Source organism: Cryptomeria japonica, chromosome 6 (genome assembly GCF_030272615.1).
Source record: "Cryptomeria japonica chromosome 6, Sugi_1.0, whole genome shotgun sequence".
Taxonomy (NCBI): Eukaryota; Viridiplantae; Streptophyta; class Pinopsida; order Cupressales; family Cupressaceae; genus Cryptomeria; species Cryptomeria japonica.
This window is the reverse complement of record NC_081410.1, coordinates 206,744,776-206,761,298: the sequence shown is the minus strand read 5'-3', so window position 1 is coordinate 206,761,298 and position 16,523 is coordinate 206,744,776. Positions and strand designations below refer to the sequence as shown.

The 16,523-nt window shown below is 36.0% G+C and overlaps 1 protein-coding gene across 5 annotated transcripts in view; it reads right to left on the bottom strand.

The window, feature by feature from the left end:
- Positions 1 to 16,523, bottom strand: part of LOC131069836 (1,4-alpha-glucan-branching enzyme 3, chloroplastic/amyloplastic) — a 296,891-nt gene that overhangs the window by 99,013 nt on the left and 181,355 nt on the right. The window lies entirely within an intron of this gene.

Below are 16,523 nucleotides of genomic sequence, written 5' to 3'. Positions count from 1 at the left end.
AAGGCTTTAAACAATGAGTGATTTCATTCGGTATGGTACAGAAGACAAAAAGATATGTATAATGATAAACTAGGAAAAAGTTTGCATTCTATGGCAAATCAAGTAGTAGAGATCTTGATCTTCAAAATCTAGCCCTTGAGGCAAAGCTAGTTTAGAATATTTTTGCAAATAAGACTCTTAATGGAGCAGATTCATAAGGAAAAAGTATTTAGACACAATGGAGCAAGAAAGAATCTTCACAACCAGGAATCCACCCAAGAGCTCTCTCACATGTGGAACTTCATCATCAAGAGAAGAAACATAATTAGTGATCATTTGACATTGAAGTCAAAAGTGGGAGAAAATAGGCCTTCTAGGATGGTTCTTGGAATGCATATAAGTTGTTGGAAGAGAGAGCAGACATAAATGAACTAAAAAAATCATTTCAAGGTGATGGGGCCCAAAAGTCGTGGATTATATTTAAACACATTTTGTGGATGGAGTTGTTGTCCTCATTTTTGGATTTTCAAAAATGTGACAACCCCTACAAATTTTTGGTCAAAATGTGTCATTTTTGTCTCTAAGGCACGTTTTACGAGGTGCAAAACTCACATTTGTTGGCATCAAATCATTGGGGGGTGTCTTTGCCATCATTGTCCAAGTTTTGGTGAGTTTTGGTCTTCATTTTCCTAGCTTTTTGTTCAATTTCGGGTTTAAGAGCAATCACTGCAGGTTGAAGATATTACTCTTGAGGCACGCTTCCCAAGGGAAAAGTTTTGCTTCTTGTTGAACTAGACTGATCTTTGGTTCATCCTAGATCCGTGTTTCAAATTTCATCGCGTTTCGAGCTCGTTTGTTATGTTTTTCCTTCAAAATCGGGTTTTATTCTCTGGACTGCAAGGGGAAAATTTTCTTTCCTTTGCAAGTTTAGAGTTTCCTTTATGTTTTAGTGTTGTAGGGGTTTTTTCTTAGCAATTACAAGTGAACTTTTTAAAAGACTTGTAACTTGTAACTTGTAACTTCCTTTTTATTTCCCCTTTCCCCTTTTTGTCTTTTAAGTTGTTTGTAGGAACTTTTTAGACAAATTACAAGTTAAATTAAAAATACAAGTTTAATGAGAACTTGTAAGTTCTCATAAAAGTTCCTACTTTGTGCTTTTAAGTTCTAATAGGGATTTTATTTCCCTATTACAAGTCTTTTTAAGTTTTTAAAGTCTTTTTATTTCTTATGTCTTTAGTTGTAATGGGAATTTTATTTCCCTATTACAAGTTTTTATGTTTTTATTCCTTTTAGTTGTTGTAGGGGTTTTATTTTCCCATTGCAAGTCAATTTGTTCTTCATTTTTGTGTTCTTCCCTAGAAACCCAAAATTGCTTAAGTAAAGGAAAAGTAATACAATTTAAAACTTGTAAAGGGGTTTTAAAAACCCGATTGCATCTTTGGAGGGCACATTTGCTTGTAGTTTGAAAGGAAGAAGCCGACCTGCATTTTTGCTCCCACAAATCCAATTTTGGTGGCATTATTCTCTTAAATCCGTTCCACATTGATGCTATGCTGTTAGGAATCATTGCTTGTTGCCATGTTTATCAGCAAAAACAGTTTTATGAAACACGTTAGGAGCATGAGATTCGCCCTTCTTGCCACATTGCAAACACATCTTGCACGTCCTCCATTAATGAGTGTTTAAGTCAAATCTTTTTCTCTTTCATAGCCATTTTTTGTGGAAGGGTTTAATTGCAAAACTGATTTACTTGCTGCAAGAAATATCAACGCGGTGGCTCTTTCATCTATTTATAGAGCATTTCAGTTCTTCCCAAGCTCATTTGTTTTGGTCTAGGGCCTTTGACCAAGCAAAGATTCGGGTTTCTAAGTGATCTTCCCAAATGGATAAGTCATTTGCAATGCAAGTTGTGAATGTGTATGATTTTCCCCTTTTCATTTTTCCCTATTTACTTGCAATCGGAATTTTAAAACCTGATTACAAGTGCAAGTTGTAATGTTCTCTTACTTGCAGTCAGCCTTCTAGAACCCGAAATTGGTCCAAAATGCACTCAAAAACACTTGAAAATGAGTCTCTAGGGTCCCAATTACAAGTGCAAACTTGTATTTTCCCATTACACATATGAAGTTGCATGTTCGTTCTTCACAATTGCAAGTCAATGCTCTTATTTTTCCATACATGTAATCCAGTCTCCAGAACCCGAAATTGAGCTTTGGCCCCACTTTTGCAATCCCTTTGTCTAACCCATGTCAGTCCTGTTTGCACACACGACCTAGCAAATCAATAAATTAAGGCATGGGCCTTATTTTGCAAGCAGATTCCAAGATTGGAGGATGATACAAAGAGAGAACAGCAACATGAAGGAGCCACACAAGGAGATGGATAAGTGATGTGAATGATTGAGAGCATAGAATGCTTTCAAGACAAAGATTATTTTCTTACCTCAGCCTTGCAAAGAACTTCCCTCCCGAAAAGCCAGTACTACTCCAAGCAAGAAGATAAGATTGAAGTTCGTTGGCCAAGGACACAAAGAACATTAAGGATGCCAATTCCCGTTCCAGTTCGAGATGTCTTCACCAATCCTAAATACTTCAAGTTCTAGTATCCGAGAGGAACATGAAGATTTTCAATATAGAGGATGATGTAGTTAGAGTCGTGTCTTCGGACACATAGAATAGTTTCAATTGTGTATTTGTAATTTTATTTTGACAAGTTACATGTAAAAACAAGTTTTGTAATTGCAAGTATCACTTTCACTTGCACTTTTGTAAAACTGTAATTACATGTGAGGCAACTACAAGTTGAGTTGGATTAGGATTGTAGTTGGAATAAGTCATGGTGGTTGATAATATTTCTCTAGTTAGGATCCTCCCACCTTTTTCTTAAGGTTCCTCTCCTATTAATACTTGAGGGGATCTATTGTAATTTTTATCTTTTGGCAATGCAACAAAATTCTACCAGTTTGTATGTGCACTCTAAGTCTTTGAGCTTAGATGTAAATCAAATTGCTTTCAATAAAAGAGCCAAGTTGTGTTTAGACTTTTTGCCACTACAAGTTGTTATGTGACGACATTTTCTGGAGTTGATTGTGATTTTTGTTCTATTGTTCAAAAGAGATTTTAATTCAATCTTGCAGAGTTTGAGCTGCTAATTGTATTTAGAGTTATATGTTTGGTTTTCAGATTTGGTCTTGCAGACTTTGAGCTGCTTATCATATTTGAAGCTAGTGTGGAAAGCTCAAGTGGAAAGATAGCTTGTAGACTTTGTGTTGCTTCTATTTTTAAGACTTGTGCATGTAAGGTGAAGTGCATCATGTAGTTAGACTTTGAGTTGCTACATATTGTGCTTAGTTAGCAGACAATCATCTAAAAAGGTTGATAGGAGAATAAATAGTTGCAGACTTTGAGCATTCTTTCTATTTTCCCATCCCAGGGAAGTAACGGAGGTCTTTGTGTTTTCATGGAAACTTTGTTTCCCTTTATGTTCCAAAAACCCTACAAAAAAGGTCTCATTTTTGTATTTTCTATTATTTAGTTCCAATTGCTATTACTTTTTTGTGGAGAGAAAAGAGTATAGTTTTTTCTTGAAAGAAGAAGAAAGATTGTTGTCTCACCCATATTAGATTAGTTTAGCTTATAGATAGGGGGAACCTTCCCTAAATTAGAAGAGTATCATACTCAAACACTATGGCTGAAACCACAATTTTGTACATCCCCCAGGTCTACAAAATTTTCAACCAACAAGAGTAAAGCAAAGCAAATGCAAAGATCTTCACCAAATACCAACTCCAAAAGAACAAATAGAGATTCATACTTCAATCTCGAGCAACTGAAGAATTAACCTTCATGACAAAGAGGATGAACCTCATTGGTCATGTTCTAAGAGGGGGTATTATATCATCAAAGTTGGCTAAGAATCTCTCATGAGACCCTCAAAGGATCCTAATTGTCCATTTAATAAGTGTTGGTATAAAGATTGTTTGCCCAAAGTTTGAGCTTTTTCATGGGCGGCTATACATCATAACGGGATAGATTACAAAAATTGGCTTGCCAAGCCCAAGTAGATGAATTTTATGCAAGCAAGAGGAAGAAGCAAAAAAGCATTTGTTCATTAATTATCCATTCACCTAGAGGTGCTTTATATGGCTGAGCTACCATTTGAAATGGTGATTTACTACCTCAAAAACATTAATTCTCTTATTCAAAGAATGGCCAAAGTCTGAACACTAATCCAAAAGCAATACTTTCCAACCTCTAGACAGCAAGCCCCTCATTAATAATATGGCACAAGAGAATTGTTTTTGGACAAGACGTTGAATTGAGAGACCTTCCCATCCAAATTAGAGACCACTATCTTGGAAGTGGAAATAGGTCATGCTTCCTCTAGTCTAGTAGGAAGAGTTCATTTACTTCCTAGTACAAAGATACGCTAAGATACAAAAACATCTATCCCTCCCATTCATGGGATTGGGATTGTTAATCATCCTCTCTGATCTACCAATCACTCTAAATTCAAGGGGATACCACCTCCCAGAGGGATGTGGAAACTAAATTTTGAAGGTTAATTTAGGGAAATCCAAGACTAGCAAGATGTGCAACAAGGGATCATTAATGTCACCTAATCAAAGTAGCTTCTAACAAATATAAAGCTTGGAAGGAGTGAGGAAAAATCAAAGGCATGTCATCATTCTCACTCTTATAAATCACCACTCAAGTAATTGAGGGATAAATACCATTCTAAATGAAGCTTAGTCAATAACAGATAGTCTCTCAATTTTTGTGACCAATCATTGTTGTAAAGAGGGAAATAAAATCACATTTCCTCTATAATCATGGAATAGATCAAGTCATGGAGCTAATCATTAATTATAAAGAGGATACATGGCTTGGACTTATAGAGATTTGGATCTCATTAGATATCAACATCATATCATATTCGATTATTATTTTATAATTGTAGTGCTTTGATATTATCTCAACTTCTAGTCATTAGTATTTGTCACATTGGAATATCTATGGAAAGAGTTAGTGGGCAATTTTACATTAGGACAAATATTGAAATAGTATGGGATAGCAATTTTTGTGTTGATGTTGAAGTTGGCTGTTTTCCTTTGTCCCGGAGGCAACATTGCCAAAGTGTTCTCTATGTCAGCTATTTAAGAAAATAGAAGCGGTAATTGGACCTGATTTGCCGAATCTGATTCTTTGGTAATGCGTATGGATTTCCACGTATACTGGATTTTACATGAGAATCTAGTGATAAGATTTGTCAAGGATTCATCCTGCCAGTTTAGTTTGGGTAGGCAATGACAGTCAAGGCGCAGGTTAGAATATTTGGATAGATTTGATGAAGAGCATCAATTGTCAATCAACGATTTGTTGTTTTTGGCTGTCTTATGTTCCAGGTGGACAGGGCTTACTTGTTTTTAGAACGCCCAATTTAGTCATATCTTTGGACTAACAGAGAAGATATAAGGATGGTGACTAGTCTCAAATAAGACAGCTTAATCCTGAACTCGTAGTATATAGGTGTGACTTATCTATAGCGATGAAATGTCCTTTGAGTAGCTTTTTGGTTGGAATGATAAAAATTATATCTTCGGCCTTATAATTAAATATAATGTTTTGGCAAGCACTGGTGTACTGGGTCTATTTGGTTGTCTTCTGTGCCATGCCTTCAAAGGGTTGAATGGTCAATAAAGCTGTCTTGGTTCTTATATAAGTGTCTAGCCAGTATACAGCTGCTGCAAACTTTGATCAAATGGCAGGCCGCAAGAATTTTGGATTAAAATGCAGGTGTGAGGAGGAGAATATAGATCAGCAGCTTTGAAGGTTATTCAAGACCGAGGAAGATGGACTTTGAAGAGCTATTAAGCTAATTATTGGGCAGCCGATGCTGCAGGGAGGACATAAACACAGTGGAGTGCAGATGAAGGTTTTTTGTACCTACATTGCCCAAGCTACTGGGTTCATCCATAGGACTTCAAGATTTGCCAATTTCCTAGTTAATGACGATATTCGCCTTGATGTATTGAATGTTATTGCAAAGATTAACAAAGACCCAAAAAGTGGATTTATAGCAGGTGTCATTGATGATGAAGCTGTCAAGAAGAGCTAAATTGTATCCAAAGCCCTTAAGATTTTTAGGGAGTGTTTAGAGAATTATGACATAGCTCCTTTTGCTAGTTATGTTAGTGTTTTCGACGATCAATTTTCTGCTCGACTAATTGAGAGAACCAATTAACTAGTGGATAGGATAAATACCATCTTGCACATGATGTAATCTCATTTTCTTGATATTTATGCAGCCTATAAGCATGAATTAAGATTAGCAAGTCGTATAGCATCATATACACAATAAAACAAACATAAACTTGTAATCACAGCATCATGATCATACCATAATTGATAATAGCATCATATACATCAAGTTTAATATCAAAATGACAAAATATTCAAGTATCATTGTTTCAACTTTCAACAATTTAAAGTTTAATCATCAAATGGATTCTCTAAATTTCTAATTCATCATCCTCCTCCTCATCATTGACATTGACATTAGATGAGCCAATGCCACTTGCGCTTGCACTATAAGTTTGCTCGCTATCCGGGTCATCAAGTGTTAATGCAACAAGCTGAGAAGCGGGAGCATCCAAATCAGTATGCTCTGGCTCTATATCCCACATCTTCGTTTCCCCTTGAGTGTAGTCACGTTGTTTATGTGAAAGAACACGTAGGTTAATGCACATATACTAAATTCTCCGCTCTTTTTGATAGCAACCTATTGCTCTTTACTGAGTGGATGAAAGAGTATGTGCTCCAATTTCTTTCTGAAGCAGATGAACTAGCAACCTATGAAGACAAAGTAAAAAATTAAAGTTATACATTTATAAAATTAAAATTAAAAATTACTAGCAACCTATGAAGACAAAGTAAACTATAAATAAACTTGTGATAAATTTAAATTAATTAAACTTACTTGTGATAAAACTTTGACAGTGAGGGGTTGTAGGTGTTGGAAGCATGTAACATGGAAGTACCACCAACTATGAGCATCCTTCTTGGATCTATGACGAAGAGCATCAACACTTAGACCATTCCCATTTGCAAATTCTGTGAACTCATTTGTAACAGTATCTCGCAAATGATCACCAGGATATAGTCTAAGGAATGCCGCCTTGTACCCATCAGATACTTCTAGATCTCTCCATGGTGGAATCCTTCCTGTTTTATCAAGAAATTGATTGCTATAGTACTTTGGTGTCAAGGCATAGGCAAGAAGTTGCAAAGGAGTGGTCATCTTATTCCACCTTTCTACAACAATTGCTTCCACTTCTTTGAAGAATTTCTCATTGGGGTGTTTCTCTCTTGCATTTATAGTGCACTTATATTTTTCAAGCATTGAGTCAATGCCATCATAAATCTCACCAATGCAAGGCCTATCCATGTCGGTATAGCGAATCATGCTCATAATGGACTCAGTGATACTAAGGAGATATGTCACAAGATCCCACCATTTCTCATCCAATATTCGGTCCCTAATTTTTGTTGCCCTCTCAATGCTACTCTGCTTCCATACAGTCCAATTGGTGTTGATCACCATATTGCATAGTGCCACTTTAACTTTCACAAGTCGTCTTAAGACGATTGTGTTTGATGCAAAACGGGTCTCAGCAACCTATAACACAAATTAATGCCAAAATGATTAAATAATAAAGCCAAACTTTAAAGAAGAATACACAATATTGCTTACGCAATGATATTATGAACATTGAAAATTAAAAAAATTAGAAAATGTAAAATTAAATTACTATTTCACGTACCTTCAGTAGCTCCAAATTCGAAAAGGATCTAAAAATCTCTTGAGACATGTGGTGGTTTGTGATGAACATCTGGATGTCCTCAGCCTCTGCATACACATCTCTGATCCATTTTATTTTATTCCCAATCCTTTGTAGCATAAGATTGAGTGAATGGACCGCACAAGGTGTCCAAAAGATGTGATCATAGCATTCCTCAACCAAAAAACCAGCAGCTCTACAATTTTTTGCATTGTTCGTTATGACTTGGACAACATTGCGGGGTCCCACTGACTCAATGACGGAGATGAGAATATCTCCAATATATTGGCCATCTTTTACTTAGCCCTCACAATCCACAGCTTTCAAAAACATTGGCCCTTTAGGGGGCACCACTATGACATTGATCAAGGGACGATTTTTAGAGGCTTTCCACCCATCTGAAACAATTGATACACCTGTCTCAGCCCATGAATCCCTTATGGGTTTCAATGCATCTTCAACCCCCTTCACCTCTTTTTTCCAATAAAGTTCCATGTACCTTCTCATAACCTGGGCCCTTATACCCTCTTGGAGCTTCATTAACACTTTTCAACGTTTGCTTCCAATATGGGGAGCGAACAACATTGAAAGCCAACCCATTTGCATATTTACACCTTGCTAAATCTTGGTCAGCGTCTCGACTCTCATTTTGAAATGCGGTTTCTAAAGGCCCCTTTGTTCTTTTGCATGCAAGGGTGCTTCACTTTGAGGTTCAGCTGTGGAAAAGAAGGGGTGGTTTTCTACTACAACATCGGGATTAGATTGGGCTTGCATTCCCTTTGTTTTGTTTGGTGCGGTTTGATTCAATCTACGGGCTTCTCTCTCTTCTGCTGCCTCATGCTCCCTAATATATTTCATCACAGTCTCATCTAGTATAGGTTTACCATCTTTTCCAAGGCATTTTTTGATGCCTCTTCATCGTATTCCATACAAATGGCCTACTACCCGATAATGTGAACTATTACGTTCCATAACACATCCTTGGCATCTCCAACGGAATCCCGCACCTCCTGGAAGTGGTCTTATAATGTCAACATACTTTCATAGGGGAGAATTTGGATCATTTCTTTGTTTCAATTGTTCATTTGTGCCAATGGAGGAAGAGGTAGATGTCATTCTAGTTCCTATGGTAAGAAATAATATGAACATATTCAAAATCAAAAACAAAAACAAAATAATGAAAAACAATTAATGTTTCATGTCTAACAATTTGTGAAACAAAAATAGTTGAAAAAAAACGTTCAAAAACCTGCCTCTTGCAGCCAATGGGAGCTTGCAAATGTGTGGAAATGATGCTGCAACACTTGTTGAAGCTTCAAAAATCAGTCTTCAACCCCTATTTGATTTTGGAAGCCAAACTTTGTTCACCCTTTATTCAACCTGCTAGCAAAAAACTTTTGTTTGCAACACAAATGAGGAGAAATGAGCCAAGTTTATGTTTTAGAAGTCACTTAGGGTTTATTTTTCACTTTTTAGCTAGCGGATTTCAAAAAATATATTAAATTTTGCATAAAATAACGTATTTTGGGTCGGTCGGCTGCATGGGTTCGACCTAGGTCCGCCCTCGTCCGTTCAGGCTCAAACTTGGCCTGTGGAAATCAGACCCTGTCCGAACCACAGTTGGACCGGACCCAAACTGGACCAGACCAGGACCAAGGGGCTAGGGGGCTATTATTTATATATTAATAATATTTAAACTAAATTTCTTAAGATATTATATTACAATGTTTTTAAATTGATTAAAATTTATAATGTATTCAAATGTAATATAACATTTTTTTATATTTATGGATTTATTATAAACATAAAATTTAATATATTTATTATTTATATATTAATAATATTTAAACTAAATTTCTTAAGATATTATATTACAATGTTTTTAAATTGATTAAAATTTATAATGTCTTCAAATGTAATATAACATTTTTTTATATTTATGGATTTATTATAAACATAAAATTTAATATATTTATTATTTATATATTAATAATATTTAAACTAAATTTCTTAAGATATTATATTACAATGTTTTTAAATTGATTATAATTTATAATGTATTCAAATTTAATATGACATTGTTTTATATTTATGGATTTATTACTGTATTTTAAAAATTCAATTTAAATAAGGTGAATTTAATCACTATTTTTTTCAAAAAAATTTCTCTTGTCAAATTTCATCCGAATTTTTCTTGTTGCCAAACTCATACCATGTGGCATGATGATAACCCTTCATCACCACTCATCCCTCTCCTACCCTGCTGGTGATATTTTGCACAAATATTCCATTGCTCATGCAGTACAACCTTAGCTTTCACATGGACTTCTCTTCTTAACACTGTACTATGGGCAGCAATTAAAATCAGCAATAGAAGAATGGTACAGCAGTTACCATACCCTACAAAGATTAGAAATATACGGGCTTGAAGCACCCCTGTAATATTTGATAATAGTACAATAAACACAGCAAACTGAAATATACTCAGTACTACAATTGAGAACATCCATGTGGCTGTAAATGATGTCATGAAATGATTAGAAATGATGATAATAGCAATCCCAAAACTAAAAATCATGTGTACATCAGTTTTTGCATCTTTCCTTGGCAACTTGGTTGCAATATGTGTGCATCACTTCCTCCCCATTTACTTGTTTTGTAGTTTTGTGCAATCAAATCAGAATTTTGGCTTCTTACATTCATCTTACAAACATCCTTGAGGTACCTTTGTATTGTGCTGATAGTTTACCCCATATGAAAGATACCTCCCTTATGAGTCTTCTCCATTTCTTAACGAGACCCCTTAATTGATGACCCCTCTAAAGATGAAATCATGAGTGCCACAATTCAAAGTGCATGCCACTTAGCCTTGATAGTTTTTGGAACTCCATTGATGATGCATTGAAATACTACCTCCTTACCCTTAGATTTCATCTCTATAATTAGTTTCCCAGATAAAAGTAACCAATGCGTGGCAAAATGATTACCTTGTGCACAAAGAACCTTATCATGATACCACTAGCTGTACCTTTCAGAAAATGGCACAGATCTGATTGTATGGGAATTTTAAAGTGGCTACAGCAGTCATATGTTGCTTGAAATTTCTGCCCAAAACAACATTATATAAGCTGGAATGATGATGAGTAATCCCAATAGCTGAGACCTCCTACACACTACATTAAGCAGTGAGGTATTCCCAAAATATGCATGACTATAGCTGCTCATGGAAGACAACATCAAATCAATGCATGAAATTATCTAAGTGATTAGTAGATGCAACTTACCATGGCTGTAACACTGTGTTCCTTAGCTTGGAATCAAAAATGTCACCGTGGGAACCCATCTTGTACGAGTTGCAAACACGTTGAAAATGAAAATGAGCTGGAAACTCCACCATGTGACTAAAGACTCCTCTTTGGCTGCAAGGAAAGTGTGGGCAGTACTGGAACTGTCGAGGGCAGCAGATCTAACATTGGGAACCATACTCAAAGTGGCTCTTGGCTTGTGCATGTTGCAACCATTACTCATCCTTATTATGTCAAGTTGGTGATTCTCAACAAGAGAGCTCCATCTTACAATTATTCCTTTTGATGGCCTCCTCTTGGGAGTGTGATGTTGAACATATCCAAATTAGACCAAACACCATTTCAACCAAGCATCTCACCTTTGGAAAAAGATGTAATTGTCACCCAATGATCTTCCATCGGCATAACCCTTGCAGTTCTTGGATCTCTTTCTTCAACACCTTGAAGTTCTACCTCCTCTCCCTTGGATTTCAACTCAGTGAACTATCCCATAGGATATATCCTTGGCATGCCCAATATTATATTGAACTCTCCTATGACATAAGTTGTTGCATTCCGTGTATCCATCCATTATGTTAGCAAGTTGTTGTGCCCACTTGTTCTTATGTGATGAAGGATCTCAAACACCTATTCGAGCTTCATGACTATATCCTTGAGCCCCAATGAGACCCATAATGCTATTGTGGGCTGATCCTTCAAAAGCATAATATAAACCACCTGGAAATAAATCATAACGCCCATGAATGACTTGGAATCTCCCTCAAATCAATACTAGGATGGCTGGATCCTTTCCATTAACATCACCATGTAAGGAAATCCTCTCAAAATGCATCAATCTACTACTATCTATGATTGGAAACATCAAAAGCAGCACTATGAAAATAATCTAACAATTGCAAAATTGATAAACCCATGCAAACATCAGCTATACAATCAATGTAGAAGCAGTGGGCTACCATACATGGACTGAAAACTCTCCACTAGAAGTTACCAACTGAAAATTACTCTTTCCCATTGCTAGGAATCCCCGCAAAACCACTTGTGTGAATGCCAACGAAGAAACGTAGTCACTGTTAACAATGATGATAGCAATGTTAGGATTGGAAATGATGTCCATCAAAGTCATGGGAATGGTGACACTATCATATGAGAATATCACTTCATCATCACTCAACCTCCTTTGACCTTGTTGGTGATCTTTGGCACAATCATCCCATCATGCTTATGTTGTGCCACACTAGCATTCTTGTGAACTTCTCAAAAACTTTCTATGGTGCCTCTAACTACATTAGTAGGAATACCATGCCCCCTCAACTCATGATGATACTCTCTACTCAATGGTAGCCTTGGAAATGAAAAATCAAGTACCATGCAATGTTGGTGCAAAATGGGCCAAGTATAACCACCAAAAGTAATTACCCTCGAGAGATCACCCGTATCCCTCATGCAAACACAGTCTCAAACTTGAATCAAAGAGTCCACATGCTCTATACTACAAGTTGTATCCCTTACTCTTATCATCATGATATAAAGTATTTTTCCATGACATAGGACAAGCAACAAATCTGAAATATGATCATCATTTTCATACCTTAGGCTATGAACAAGGAGCTCACCTTCTGCCAAAATAAGAGTTGTGGAGATACTTTCAATACTTCTAACTTTGTGATTTCAAATATTTTCTTCCAATGCATGTCCATCCACAATGCTACTCTAAAGATCAATCAATGGCTCAGCCTTTGGAAATTTGAAGGATATTGCATGAATTGGTGCATCTTCCTCCTCCTTGGACTCTTCGCATCCAACAAGTGATGGCTTTTCATCCTTGATTTCCTCGCTATTTCACTAGCACATGCAATCGTTATAAGTCAATAAAACATCTACTACCAAAACAATTATTGCCTTCAACTTGCATGTTGGGTCCCTTACGTTCTTGCTCACGCATCTATTCATTTTCTTGTAGCTTTGATTCTGGCCATTCTTCCTTGGGTTTACCAGCTTCTTGTGATTTTGATTCTAATTTCTCTTCTTTTGTCAAGAATGACTCTTTTGGATCTTTGTAATGTCCCCATTTTCCGTTTCTCTAGCAGTGCAGTTGTTGTTGACTTTCTGGGTTTGTGTCAGCAAGCTCAGGAGGGTAATTTGGTGTTACCACTGAGCTCAGTTGGTTTAGAGGAGTCATATGATGCTTTCAAATGTTATTTCCAACTTTTGGTTTGGGCTCCAAGATTCTTGGAGGGAGCATCTATTTATAGTAAGTCACCCAATTGGCTCCATTTGTCATTATTCTTCATCAAGGTCACTCCAGTATGATCAAATTTCAATTCTGATGCTTTTCGACCATTTTCATCAAATTGGTGCATTAATAGTTTATTTTTAAGTATTTTCCTAAGGTTGCAAAAAAATAATTAAAATATTTAAAATGCACCTGTGTGATAGCTCATCGAAACCGGGGGAAGGAGTTTTAAATCTTGGAAGCACAAAACTGGGACCTTGCATATCAAATTTTCATTAGTTTAATGAAGAGATCATTTTTGGATCTTAAAAAAGAAGTTTAATTTATAAAGTGATTTTATAAAGGGGTATTTGGAAGACATAAGTTAATGTTTCTTTATGTTTATTAAAGAGTCTCTTAAGTGGATGACTAAAAAGGGAAAATAAAATAAAGGAAAAGTTATTTATACCACATTGGCAAGGCGGATGGGCAACTTACAAGATGAAGTTATAGAATAATTGAAGAGCTCATTCTTGAGCATGCTTGGATATATGTTATTATGATGCTGTTGGACTTCTTGGAGCTCTGATTTCTTGGGTCTGGAGGACGAAATCCCTCTATACCAGCATCCTCTTCACTGTTGGAAGACACAGTTAAGAATATCTTAGATTGAGCTTTCAAGATAAATCATATTGCTGAAGATTTATATTAATTTCTTTGTCAAAACCTAGCTGCCAGGAGGGTTTCGATAAAGAGAAGTTATTGCTGATGTGACTGAGATTATCTTGCTGGGAATCGAACTATAGTTTGTTTCAGTTAGGAGAACCATATATGCCATACAAGATGGAAATGACCCAGGGTCTGAGCTGCACCAGTTAGAGGGTTTGCTGAGTTCATATAAGGCTGTGAACTCATACATACAAGCTGTTTTCTCTATACAATCCGTCAGTACCAATTCGTACCAATCTGAAACACATCCGGACAGGGACATACAAGTTAAGGGAGAGCCAAAGAGGTCCATACAGGAATGCAGCTAACTCTTGTGTGCTGTGGGTGACGTACCAGTGCTGGAAATGGTGACTTGGGGCAGCATTTATGGTGAACAGCTCTGTTGATTTGGCATCATCATTGCTGGAAAGGACTGTAGCTTCTTTGGTCATCACTATAGGTTGGAAAACATTTCCAGGTCTGCTATTTTGTTAAATCTGATTGTAATGTCTGACATTTCTTATGTAGTGTGAATGAAACAAGTATGAACAGCATATATAAATATATTTGTTATGGTTGATTTGTATGGTTTCTTCCATTGAATGAAATCTGAAAAATACTTGGCAAATATAAGTGAACCAATATATACCATGGCAAACTGAGAATCAAATCACAATATAGTAATCCCCTTGCAAGCAAACTGTTTGTCGTAATTACAGTGTGTGGAAAAGGAAGGAGAAGGGGAATCAGCAAAGGGCATATTACTGTGGTAAAAGAGCATGTGCTAACTGTTTGTTATTATTCCTTAAGTCTGATACAGCCAGTTCATAGTACGCTTGTCAACTGTTTGACATAATTCCTGGGCAACACAAACAAGGGAAAGCAAAAAAATTGACACTAAAGGGAGGTGGTTATTACAATCTTGCTCTGTGATCTCCTCGGATATTTTTCTTATGTATTCATATAGGCACCTTTTATCAAGATACTGTTGGTGTTGTTGTCCTCATTTTTGTTTTCAAAAATGAAGGACCATTACATGAAATTTTTGTGAAAAAATGAAAAAAATTACTCTATGGCACGCTTCCCGAGGCATAATTTCGACTAATCCTTGGACTGGCTTAATCCTCAGTCCATCCTCGAACTACGTTTCGAATTTCGTCAAATTCTGGGTTCGTTTGCTATGTCTTTCCTTCAATTTCGGGTTTTAAAATCCCGACTGCAGGTGGAGAATTTTCTTCAAACTGCAAGTTTTAATGATATTCATTGTTTGGTCTTTGTAGGGGAATTTTTGACCAATTACATGTGCACTTTTATTTTAAAAGATGTTACTTGTAATTTGTTTTAAATTTCCCCTTTGTTGTTTTTATCTTTTTATTGTTTTTTGGTCATTTTTAGTTAAAATAGGGATTTTTTGGCTCAACTGCAAGTAAACTTGCAATTTGGTCAAAAAACCCCTACTTTAATGGTTTTTGCATGTAGTAGGGATTTTAAATCCCCATTACATATGTGCAAGTAAACTTGCAGTTTGGTGAAAAAACCCCTACTTTAATGGTTTTTGCATGTAATAGGGATTTTAAATCCCCATTACATATGTGCAAGCAAGTATAACTTGTTGTAGGGATTTTATTTCCCATTTACAAGTATTTAAAACTTGCACTTTGGTCCAAAAAACCCGATTTTGCTTATAAAGTGCATTTTTGACATTTTAAACTTGCTATTTGGCCAAAAAAACCCGATTTTCATTGTTTCATACATTTTAAACTTGCTATTTGTTCCAAAAAACCCGAATTGCAAGGAAAAACATGTTTTTTGAAGATTTTTAGCAAATTTTTGTGGAGATTTTTTGGGAGATAGAAGGCGTTATGGATTCCTCCCTATTTTTATGCATTTTTAAACACCTTTCATGCCACATGGAGGTTAAGATTGCTGGTTTTTAGCTTTATAACAGCAAACACGTTTTTGCCAAAAAACCATGTTTTTCTTCATTAAAAATGCCACGAATCAGCAATGTTATGAATCGTTTTGACTTGGTATGCTAAGGTATTGAGGTTAGAAAGAGTTTTGGCCATTTTCCATGCCATTTCTCATGCATTTGCTGCCACGTTTTTCAGTTTTGGGCATTTTTTCAAAAACGTGGCTAGGGTTTTGGAATACGGTTAGTTTCTTTTTAAGAGATATTCTTCTTTATTTCAAAGATTGATCATCTTTTGGAGAGGCATTTTCAGATTGGAGCAAGGTAAGATTTATTTTCTTCTTGTTTCATTTTTCTTGTTTTCTTGTTTTCTTGTTTTTCCTTTCTAGTTGTAAATTTGTAAATGGTTGGTTCTTCCCCAAAAATCAGATTTTGTGAGAGAGATTTTCCCTTTTGTAAAGCAATTTTAGAATTGCATTGTTCTTCCCCATTTTCCCTCTTTACTTGTATTCGGGATTTTAAATTCCGATTACAAGTTGGATGAAAATCATTGTTCTTCCCTTA